Source organism: Megalobrama amblycephala, linkage group LG3, assembly GCF_018812025.1.
Source record: "Megalobrama amblycephala isolate DHTTF-2021 linkage group LG3, ASM1881202v1, whole genome shotgun sequence".
Taxonomy (NCBI): domain Eukaryota; kingdom Metazoa; phylum Chordata; class Actinopteri; order Cypriniformes; family Xenocyprididae; genus Megalobrama; species Megalobrama amblycephala.
Window position 1 is genome coordinate 20,510,994 of NC_063046.1, and position 12,445 is coordinate 20,523,438.

General features: G+C 35.6%; 1 long non-coding RNA gene across 1 annotated transcript in view; it reads right to left on the reverse strand.

Annotated features, from left to right (window-relative positions):
• Positions 1-4,222: 4,222 nt before the first annotated feature.
• The window catches only part of LOC125264816, a 31,589-nt gene continuing 23,366 nt past the window's right edge, over positions 4,223-12,445 (reverse strand). The window contains exons 4-5 of the long non-coding RNA XR_007184131.1: positions 4,755-4,879; positions 4,223-4,342 (exon numbers count right to left, since the gene is read on the reverse strand). This is a non-coding gene — a long non-coding RNA (uncharacterized LOC125264816). The remainder of the gene's footprint in view (positions 4,343-4,754; positions 4,880-12,445) is intronic.

The window sequence follows — 12,445 nt, forward strand, 5'->3', positions numbered from 1 at the left end:
CTCAATCACTCACGCACGCACACACATACACAAACTTAGTGGGCTTATGGGTCTTGTAGTTTCTATAGCTGCAGTTGAATCAGCCGTCCTCTTTTAAAGACCACGTGTTTCAGAGCATTTTATAGTAAATGCAATTTACAATAAACCAAATTTCATTATTTGTTATGCTGTCCATTGCTTTAATGACAGCAGAACACATGCTGTAGCCTATGAACTGCAGAAGTTTATGAAAAACTTGATCATGTGAACTGTAGCAAAGAGCATGTTGTGCTTCACTGAAAGCCAAAACATCTGGCCATTTATTCAGAGGAGTTAACATGTCTGTCACAGATTTTTGATCTAAATATTGCAGAAATTAAATATTTCTTCTTTTTTCTTCCAGATTGTCAATGTGTTGCTGGATATTATACCCAACTATATGCCTTTATGTATTCTTGAAGATTTAGGTTGTGTTCAAGGCACAATATGTAATAAATTTCACTGCTAATGGGGGCTTATTAAAAACAAAGGCGTAGCTTGATGAGGCTGTGCAATGAGCGTGGAATCATGGGAGTTATCGTCTTCACCTCCGCAGCCAACCGATGGAAAGCAATCCGACGGGACTCAGGCAGAAATCATGTTCATGGGTGAGCTAATGTATTAAAGTTTTATTAACGTTAAGCAGGGATGGGGCTGAAAGCCCAGGACGTTTTATGTTGCTGTCGGCCGCTGACGCTCCTTGTTTTTGTGTTTATGTAATTAAAGTTTTGTTTAACATCCGCCTCCTTCCATGAACTTGACCTTTGTTACAGTTACGTTTAATCACATTAATTCACATTATTTTGTTTCATTCTATTGAAGCAATTCAATATTTAAGTGCTGAATTACTGCTCACTCAGTTCACTTTATTTGATGAATTAAAAGTGTGGGGTAATGTTTTACTTGGTCAAAACAATCATACTAAAAATACATTTGAGTGTGTTGAAAGTTATGTTAACGTTACTCTGTGCGTTCTCTTGGTGGCTGCTATGAGACACTTAAAATCAGCACACTGCTGATAGATCGATATTAGAATATATTAATAAAAGATGGATGGATTTATTTTGCTTGGCATGCAATTTTAAAAACATATTGGAGAAAATTCTGCATTACTGTTATTACAAATAAAGCTCTTTCAGATTATGCTGTTGGCCACTTGACAAAATAGCATTGTCTCTGAGGCACAAACATGTTACTCGCGGCAAAGAAGACGAGATTCAAACAATAAGACTAACTTTGTTGAGCAATATAATTAATTTTCTCTTGATAAAGGTATCAAAACAGTTGCTCACTTGTCTAATAAAATGCATAATATATTAAAGCATCTTTGGTGTTTCCATGGTTTTTAAGGTAGTAGGACAGGAAATCGAGGGTAATGAGGATACGTCATTGACAGACGCCAATGACACGGGCCGTTACATTGGTTAAAACTGCACATTTCTCTGGATTTAAACATTGTTGGAAACATTTGGGATAATGTAAGTACACAACTGAACAAAATATATAACACTGTGCTAGTGGTTTTTGGACATTTTAGTGCAAAAATCTTACATATTGTGCTTTTAAAGAATTTCATTTCAATACTTGTGTACAGGAGTGTCACTCTACACTGATTTCCAATGACAGAGATACAGTAGCCTATTATTTTCCAAAATCTTTAAATTAGAGTGATGACGGCATAATTTATGTAAATAAAATATAAAGTCTACACACAAAAAATAAACTAATTATAATCTGTCATCACACTCACCCAAACATAAATTCATGTGCAAATTTCTCTCCCATGGAAACATACTCACAAAATAATACACAGCACAAATTTCAGTCTTCAATGTAGCTACCTAATTTAATTTAACACAAGAAAAGTGTTATGTGTTATATAAGTAATGACCAATATTTAATCAGATTACACCATTGTTATCCTATGATGACTTTTGTTTGAATCACTGAAGTGCTCTAAAGTGACATGAAGATAATGTCAAAGTCCATTCAGGATTAGCAGGTCTCATAGATGAGAGAGAAACTTTTTTATATACATTTTATATTATACATATTATACATTCACTGTAAAAAAATACTGTTGGTTTGACTTTAAAAAGTTACTTTGTTTAAGTTCACTGAAATTAAACATTTGAGCCAATACAATGGAGAAACTGGTTTAATCAGCAGAAACTTAAACTTAAAATATTTTGTTATCTGAACCACATTAACTTTCATTAAAAGTTGATTTGACAAAAGAAAAAGTAGTGATAACAAATCACAATTTTTTTTTTTTTTTTTTTTACACACACACTCAATTTTCCTGTAGGATATATACACATAAAAACACACAAATACACACACACGTGTTTGTTTTTGTGAATTGTGGGGACATTCCATAGGCGTAATGGTTTTTATACTGTACAAACCGTATTTTCTATCGCCCTACACCAACCCTACACCTAAACCTAACCATCACAGGAAACTCTGCATTTTTACTTTCTCAAAAAAAAAAAAAAAAAAACTAATTCTGTATGATTTATAAGCCTTTTGAAAAATGGAGACATGGAGTAATGTCCTCGTAAGTCACCCTCTCCTTGTAATACCCATGTCATACCCATGTCATTATACAAATTTGTGTCCTGATATGTCACAAAAACACACGCACACACACACACACACACACACACACACCTACACACACACACACACAATGATAAACAATACACCTATATGATCATTTGTTTTCCGCTTGTAACCTGACCTGGTCCCATTTTGCACTGTTGTAAGCAAAAAAACACAATATCAGACAATATAGAGAAAAATACAAAACATAAAAGTGTGGACAAAGCAGGTTTATATCAGTTACAAGGAATTCACACCGCCAAACAAGAATGTTTTCTTTGACGCATGTGGGCGTAAAAACGCCATGTTCACATTTCCTGTGGTCTTTATTTACTTGATGTCAACTAATCTACACATTAACACATAACTTTCATTGAATACTCAACATGTTTGATTAGTTTGGCTAATTTAGTTTAGCAGGCTGCAGTTGCAGAATCAGTTGCAGAGCCACTTTGCTCTTAACCTGGTCTCAGGTGGCACATACACAGTGTTTACTAAAAGTTGTGATGTTTTTATCTTATAATTATGAACTTCAAGCTAAATTAAATACAAAATTTATCATGCTATGCAAACAGATATACTTGCACATTTCGACAAATACTGAAAGTTTGCATGAGAATAACAGAAAAAAAAAGAACAATAAAGGGACCCAGATAACTGTTGTTTCATAATTACGGAAGCCCCAATGAGAATGAATAATGCTGCATAATATTCATCTGTCATGAATCATCTGACTGATTCATTTCATTGTTAAATAAAATTTCAGAGAAGAACACAGACAACAACTTTTGTAAATTATCGTGCTGCAATGGTCTGAACACATTCTCACACTGTTGAAATGATCCTGCCAAAATCTTTGTTTACTATTCAGAATACCTGTGTTTCTCTTCATCTCTGATGACCTTTGTGGGAGGAAGATAGAGAACACGGTATCCGTGGATTGTGTAGGAGGGGGACGATGTGGTTTTTGATACTCTGTTCTCGTAAAGAGAGTTAAGAAGAAAGAAAGAACTTTCTACTCTCACACAAATCCGGTTCAAAACTAGTTTTCTTTTCAAGGATTGGTGTTTTGGTAACGTGTTTTGTGCCTGTCATGTGCAAATATGCATTGTTTCAAAACAATCACTAGATAAAAGTGTGCGTTAGTTTTGAAGACCGAAATAAGATTTATGAGATAAGTATTGATTTGTTTCATTTCTGTGCACATTAGTTTGTATTCTCCTATGGAAAATACCATTTAAAAGTACATTTTATAATCAAAACCTGCTTTAGAACAAATTAGTGTTTTTTTTTTTTTTTTTAATCAGATTGAGCTGTTTAGGAATAATATTGCACAATGCTGCAGTAATATATCTCTATCTATCTATATATATTCATTTAATACAGTTTCCTTCCAAATAGCATATTTATTATATTTAAAGTATTTAAGTAGGCCTATATTTAAACATCAAAGAGTTCATATTTTCTGAACATACTGTTTAATTTAGTTGTTATTTCCATCCCAGATGGACATATTTTGTTGTATCTGATTTAGAGAACAAATTGGTTGACCAAAACATTAAAAACAACAAAAAACATCTGGAATGTATCAATGTATTGCGTTTAATGGAGACTTAAAATAAGTACAGTACAAAGTTAATGAAATACAGCATCCTGAACAAAGCCTTTGGTCCTGAAACACAATCTTCAACTGAAGCATGCTGCCCTCTTTTGGACTATTCTGTTTATAAAGAAATATGGCTAAAATGAATACCCTGTTCTCGCTCCTGGAATATTTAAATTAATAGTATGTTAGGTATTTCAAATATTACACAGTGGTTTTGACTATATAACACAATGAGCGTGTTGTTCTCCCGTCGGCCAATATTAACAGGAGTGGGTTCTGTGTTGAGTCTTTACATGGTCATCATTTTTAGAAACTCAACCAGTGATCTAATCGAGCACTTCAACAATATCAACACTGTATTCACAAATGCTGAATGTTTCGTTAATTGTTTTTTTTTTTTTTTTTTAATGCCATTGACTCATAAGGCCTATAGCACTAATGTATTCTTATCTTATAGTGACCTGGTATATGTGCACTTCTAGAAATCTTCTAAGATTGTAAATAAAATTGCACATTCTGTACACACCTGCTGTCTTGAACCACTGGTTATGTTCCAACTTGAACAGAATCCTCCGTGACTCCTTAGACTCTCTTCAGTCGCTAACAGAACAAGGTTGTCTTTGCAATGTGTCCTACACTCTGTTGAAAAACCTGAAAAAAGCACAACTAATTAAGGATGCTACACGGGGAGTTACAAGCTACTGATTGTCTTTGACCCTGAACTTCATGAGCAGACCTGAAAAGGCACATCAAGGCCTGACTACTAATACACTTACAAAGTATTAGCACAACACAAAATAACAATCAGATCTTGGTGAATAAAGCTATTACATTCATTTCATATACAATGGTATTTTATAGTAAAGAATACAATGAAATTATACCATTATACCATGCTACATGGCAAAAAAAATACCAAATTTAATAATATTGTGCTATTTGAAAAAGATGTTTAAGGAAATATATTTTAATAAAAAAGCTTCGGTTTAAAATAAGCTTTGAATTAATAATCCAAATAAACGTCATTAATTACTCATGTCGTTCCAAACCCTGTAAGACCTTCGTTCATCTTCAGAACACAAATCAAGATATTTTTTTATTAAATGGCATTCTGACGTAGAACCCGGAAGTGCTGCACTGTGTTCACAACGTGAACAACATAGGAGACTGACAGGGAACAGAAGAAATTGTTGAATAAAGTCATTATTTTTGTTTTGTTTTTGCGCACAAAAAAGTATTCGTGTCGCTTCACAACATTAAGGTTGAACCACTGTAGTCACATGGACTATTTTAACAATGTCTTTACTACTTTTCTGGGCCTTAAAATTGCTGTCTATAGGGTGGTCAGAAACCCTTGGATTTCATCAAAAACATCTTAATTTGTGTTCCAAAGATGAACAAAGGTCTTTTGGGTTTGCAACACGAGGGTGAGTAATTATTGACAGCTGTATGTAATATGTGCCAACAGAGGGGGTTAATGAGTCAAAAAAAAAAAAAAAAAAAAAAAAAAAAAAAAAAACAGTCACCAGTCACTGTTATACAGTACACTACAACAGAATGCTTTACACTTTATAATACACAGCTGACTCTTAGAAAAGACTATTCCTACTTAAATGTGCCCCATAGTGATTTAAAATAATTTTATCATTAGGTTATAAAATTTTAGGTTCATTATTTATACAGATTATTATATCTATTGTTTATTGGGTTTATAGGCAGAAACTGATGTTTTGGTTCTTTGTCCATGTCAGTTGCTCCTGGAATCTTTGTAGTGTTTTGATTACTGAATTCATTTTGACTGGGAATTAAAATAGGATGATTTTTTATACAGATTAATGAATTTGTCAGTAGCAGGAGATGTACTGATTGATCCAATTCAATCCTAATACATGTAGGAAAACATACCAAGAAAAAAAAAAATGCGAAATCTACCACAGAGAACACAATGTAAGAAAAGATTCTGTCAAATCCAAAATAATCTAAATGAATATAACAATGCACTCCCTCACTGCATGTTCGGTTGTTCTGTGTGTAACGTGTGTGCTGGTGAGCAACACGTGACTCGGTCATTAGTGCGTGTGCTGCACTGCGTTGAAAGAACATAAATCAGATGGCTGATCGATGCAACATTTGGGAGTGATGTCAGAGGATCAATACTAATCCCCCGCAACACACAGACACACTCAACACTTAGCCATGTAGTCTCACTGTGTCATAAGCTTGCAGAGACACTCACTTTCAGTTTGTTTCATCTGACCCCTGTCTTCACAAGCAGCCAGTTCACCTTATCAGATATACTAAAAGCAGGAAAAGAGCTCTCACCAGAATGAGAATGAGTTTTTATCTCCCCTGAGGCAAGAGAGGACAATATACAGGGCAGATAACATCAGCTTAAGGAAAAACTGGCCTTTACTCATGGAGCATTCAGAATTCACTAAAACATATCTTAATTTCACATCTTAATAATATAAAATCTATACTTTTTTTTTTTTTTTTGCATATTCTGAAATATATAAGACTTTTATATTTCAAGAAGAGAATGTGAAGCTGACGTCAAGCCATGTTGAGTATAATGTGGCTTCAAAAAACAAAAAAACCAAACAACAATCTGGATCTATATGCAGCAAAAAAGATGTTGAATAGCTCCAAACATGAGATACATCCATCACTTGATCAGGACACAGAACATGAAGTATAGGCTCAAGGCACCCATAATCACATGAAAGGCACACATACAAATCAACAACACTCTACCCAGAGCAAGATCTAGCACATGATTAAATAGGCCTAAAATTAGAAACACCTGGAACTAATTAACATAAATAAAAACTACAATGACCATGACAAGAACTACAACAGAACATGAATGACAAATTACAAAATAAAAGACATGGCAAAACAGAATCCTGACATTGAGTTCTAACTGCTTTGTTTATATGCCATACTGGGAGGATCGCGCTGCCTATCTGCTAGTGAGTTTAGAGCTGTATTTTGATTTTCTGTCATGATTTTGAAAAAATGCCGCCATTGTAGGTCATTCAAGGTGCACTGAGAATAGCCATAGTAACTCACATCATCTTTCAAGGGAAAACTGGACAATGTAATACGTCTTTTCTACAGTGATGGGGAAGTGACGAGAAGATGGCGGATAACAAATCTAGTAATAATGTCACTGATTAAACCCACAGCCTTTCACTCAATAAAATAATCACATTGCTGAGTGTTTTTGAAAGTTTTGTATTTTGTTTGGTTTAATAATTTACATTACATTTGTGAGTATGACTCTCACTCGGCTTGTGAATTAGCAGAACTTTAACGCAGCCACTGCAAGACTGTTCACAAGCTTCTATGGATTTGATTTTGGTTGTCATTTGTTGAAATAAATACAAAAAATACAGTGTGACCTTTGTTTGATTTTCCTGCCACCTATCTGTTACCATGGACACTAACTATCATCACAGATGTTTAGCATTTAGCTCATCACCTTTGTGTATTTATTGCTACCTTCAAGTGCTATCGCAAATTTGATAATTCCCACTTCTGAAGTCGTGATTACGAGCTAATCGCATTCATTCGAAATGAGAGGGCGTTCATGTGCAATTTTTACCTAGGAAACTCGTATTTATGAAAATTCTGGGAGCACATGAAGGCAGCATAAGTTCCTGCTGTTCACTTACACACCACAAGCGTGAGCGGCATGTCAGCTTCACGTCAGTGTAACATCGTCACTGCAGCTGCAGACACGTGAAAATATTCACACTGGAAGCGTTTGTACAGTGTCAAAGCAGCAGCTCCAAGCTAAAGTAAGCATTTATGAACCACTTGTCCAACAAAAGACAACATTTAATAATGTGTTTTTACTCCAAACTCACTTCATAACGTCAGTCGAGTGTTTGAAATTGTATTTTGATTAGTATTGCTTTATAAATACACTTTATTATTATGGAAATACCCAAGAAGGCTTGAAGAACACAGATAAACCATGTATTGTCTTAGTCGTCTATTTATTATATTCATGTTTAATCAATCAAAGTGTTTCTATCTTCTTTTTATTCGGTCACACCGATTGCGGTACTTCTGCGAGACATAATTTGCAGTTTCTGCTCAAGGGTGCTCTCTGGTGTCCAGTATGAAACAGACATGTTTAGCACTAAGTAAAGCTCACTCAATCCTATTCTGGGTAAAAATATGAAAAATAAATTCTTCTCTCTAAAGAACTTTGAGGGAAACCTATAATCAATATGTTTTTCTCCAGTGTACAGGAGTTTCCACAGTGGATGCAAGAGGCACATATTTAATATTAAATACACTGACTTACAATGATTTTGCATACCTCCTGACAAAAATAAAGAAATTGTTGTCACAGATTTTTATCATAATAATATAATATTTTATAATTAATCATTAGACCTTTCTAATTCATTTATAGTCATAGGCTGCTTATGTCAACGTTCATGCTTGAAACCAGAAATGGTGGACATGCTGTTTTTTTTTTAGCAAAAAACCTTTAAACATTTAAACGTTCTAATTATAGTTATTTGAGAGACTTTAGTCTGGGATGTTTTTTTTATATTGTTTTGATGGTTTGATTACCTACATTAGTATTTATTTTGCCATATGTCTGTTCTAGAAACATTTTGTTACACCTTTTACTTATTGATTATTTTGTCTAGAGACATGTTACAGCTTTTTGATAAAGGTCTAATTGGTTTTCTTTGGAAATATGTTTCAAATTCACAATGAATGCATTTATGAATGTAAAGCGTGCCTGTGTGTGTCAAAATCATGATTAAAATCGAAATTGAACTATTGACCAAAGAAATCGTGATAGAATGCAGAAGAATAGAATCGCAGAGTCCTAGTAGGAAATGAAGTTAAATTGAATGTGGAGGATTTAACTGTGACAAGATGATTGACAGGGCATTTTAAACTGTGACAGGATGCACATAACTAAGTGACAGAGCTGTTAAACGCAGTTATGACGAGGTAGTATGTCCCAAAGATTATTATTCCTCTTCTGCTACACACTCAAAAGAATGTATGTTTTCTTCACACACATTTAGGGCATAATGTAAGTGGGTGAATTGGGACACTGCAATACACTTGCCAACATCCCCAAGCACTTCTCCTCTGGGGGAATCTCCACCGCCATTTTAAAGGTGTGTTCAACTTCGTCAAGTGGACAAGGGAAGTTTATCTGGACAGACACTCGGGCCCTTCGATTTTGACCGAGGGAACAAATCTATTCACCATGTACACTTCAGGCAGAGCTGTAGACCACAATGCACCATGGTTGTGATGTCACAGCAGATCATTTATAAATGAACAACTTATAAATTTCTAGTTGTCTTTGTAAAGAAATGCTCACTTAACATGCAGGTTGGAGCCGCTGTACAAACACTTCCAGTGTCAATTGTTCGAGATGCATCGGCGCTGCGCAAACCGATCAGCGTATGACATCAAAGTACCGTGAGAGCGATTCAAAAGCATAAGGAGTCATTTGCTCTCGGCAATTTGATGTCATGCACCGATCTGTCTGCGCATGTCTGCAGCTGCAGCGACTATGTAGTTACGCTGACGTGAAGCTGACGCGCTGCTCGTATTGGGGTATTTTTCTTCCATTATTCTAAATAAAATGAATAGATTATGACCCACAAATAAATGTAAAGAGATTCACAAAAAAATAATATGCACAAATAAACAGAATGAGATACACAAAAATATGTATCACAGAAATGAATTAAATTCAGAGTTCTGCATAACATGCCAAGAATCGCATGCACCTCCAAAGTACTGTTTAAAAACAATATAATATTCTTTGTGGGGTTCATTAATGGTGATAAATAATTAGGCAGAACAGATGTTGTAGGCTACCTGCAGAGATTTGCATCCACCTCTTTTCTCAGCATAAATGACTGTTACCTCCCATGAGGTGCATGAAGAACACCATAACACCTGTTAGCGGTTTTGCCCCTTGAATGCGTGTGCATCCAATATAGTTTGTATACAAGAAACCCGTCTATTTGGAATTCAACAACCTGTCAGATGTTTAAAAAGAACTCAAGCAGGCCTTCTCTACAAACAATGGTAACGTTAAAACATTTAATAAATTTTTTTATTACTTGTAGGCCTAATGTTTAATAGCTGGTTTGCTGCTCATATCCGTCATTAAAATGTTTGTTGGCTGTTGCTTGACGACAGTTTCATATTTCACGAACTCGCATGTTTAAGGTTGAATCCAGTTAGTTAAGTTAAAGGATAAGCAAGCAATCTGGGCGGAGTAACTTCCTGTTGACATTCAAAGTGTTGTCAAACAAAACAGAGGCTAGCTAGACCCTAACACGGTCTAATGGTATAACGGAATCTAAATTTTAAACATCTTTTTACTGTACCTATGTTTAAGAACCCTATACCTCCTATCTAAAGCCATTGCCAATGCAGGGCGAGACTGCCCATGATTGTAAAGCAAAACAGGATTGGTTGTAGTGAGAACATGCCACGATTGGTCAGCGCAATGTGGTCGTTATCTGATTGGCTTGAGTAGTCTGTGGGTAGAGTCAAATCTATCTCCATACGCTTATGCCCGCTTTATTTGTAGATATAAAGCTAAACTTGTTCTCTAAATATGTGTGCTCTGTCAGAATGTGTGCCTCTGTGAACAATGCCTCAGGGAGATCTGCTGTAAAACCAGAACCCTTGTACCCACCTCAGTGTCTTCTGAGACAGCAAGAGAAAGGAGGTTTGGTCAAGTGCTCATTAACTGTGGAAAAACTATGCAAACAAATCCCCTTCATACCATTTTGCATATTCATGAATATTCACGATAAGCCCCATACAGGGCCCTAATTTATTTATTTATTTATTTCAATGTTTTTCTGTGGGTTTCGATGCATTATGTTGCAGTAAATTGTGAAAGAAAGTATTAGGCTTTTTCTTTTAAACCCAGAAATTTGACATGTTTAGGAGCTTGAACTTTATCTAGACCTGTCAACAACACCACTAAACTGCATAAAGATATGAATTTCCCAGCAGCCCCCTGTGGTTCAACTCCATGATGCACTCACTCACTAAAAATTCTATACATGATGTACAATTTAATTTGTTTAGACTCCTTCCTGTAAAAATCATTCAGTGATAGAAAATAGCTCCGACCCCATACCCAACACAGGATCTATTGAACCATTTAAGAGCCAAGAAATGTAAACAGATTTATTATGAAGAGTAGAACCCTTTACTAAGGATATTAGGGAGAGAGAAAAAGAGAGAAAGAACAGAGATAATGTCACTGTAACCAATGTTTGTCTAAAAGCCCATCTCTAGATTATTTCATAAAGACAAAGGATCAGAAGTTAATATAGTCTTAAGAACATTTTTCCAATACAATGCACATTTACATTTTGTAAAATTAAAAATTCCATGAATGTTAAAGGTTCTTCATGAAACCATAGTTGCTAATAAAGAACCTTTATTTTTAAGAGTGTGTGTCTTTTTGTGTGTTCTCACATGTCTCATCTGCTTTCTTAGCCCAAATCTAAAATAAGCTTCAGAACAACAGCTTTAATGTTCATATGAAAAACCACAATCCTTTCAGAGTTATAGATGGAAAACCTTGCCATGCTAAATGCCACATGGGTTAAGGTACATTATGTAAGACATTTCAATTAGATTGTACATTGTAATATTCACACCAGCTATTTTATCCCAAGGATTAACATTTAATTAGCAACACTAAAACCTTTTCAATGCAGAATTTAAATGCTAATTAAATGCACAGTCCTAGGGTGTTACTACGCGGACCCTACAAGAAGAACAGTCATCATTTCGAGGCCACTGACATGCAGGCATTGCTCCAAGCTGGAGCAGGAGCCGAATGCCGGTCTACCCTCACACAGAGCTCTCCAACCCGAGTTGGAGGCATCTGTGACAACCTTCTATCTGGAGGTCAGTCCCAATTGGACGCCTGTCTGATAGGCAAGAGACCTTCCACAGCTGTGACAGCGATGGTCCACCTTGAGGCGCAAATGTCCCTGCTGCCAAGTGGGACTCGGGCTTTCAGACAATACTGCAGGGGCCACATGTGGAGCAGGCCCAATGGTATGCTGAGGAGACGGCTGCCATCAGGCCAAGAAACCTCTGGAAAGCTTTGAGGGGAAGGAAAGCCCCTACTTTGAAAGATGCTGCTAGCAGCTGAATTCTTAGTAAACTTTTTCGGCGTGA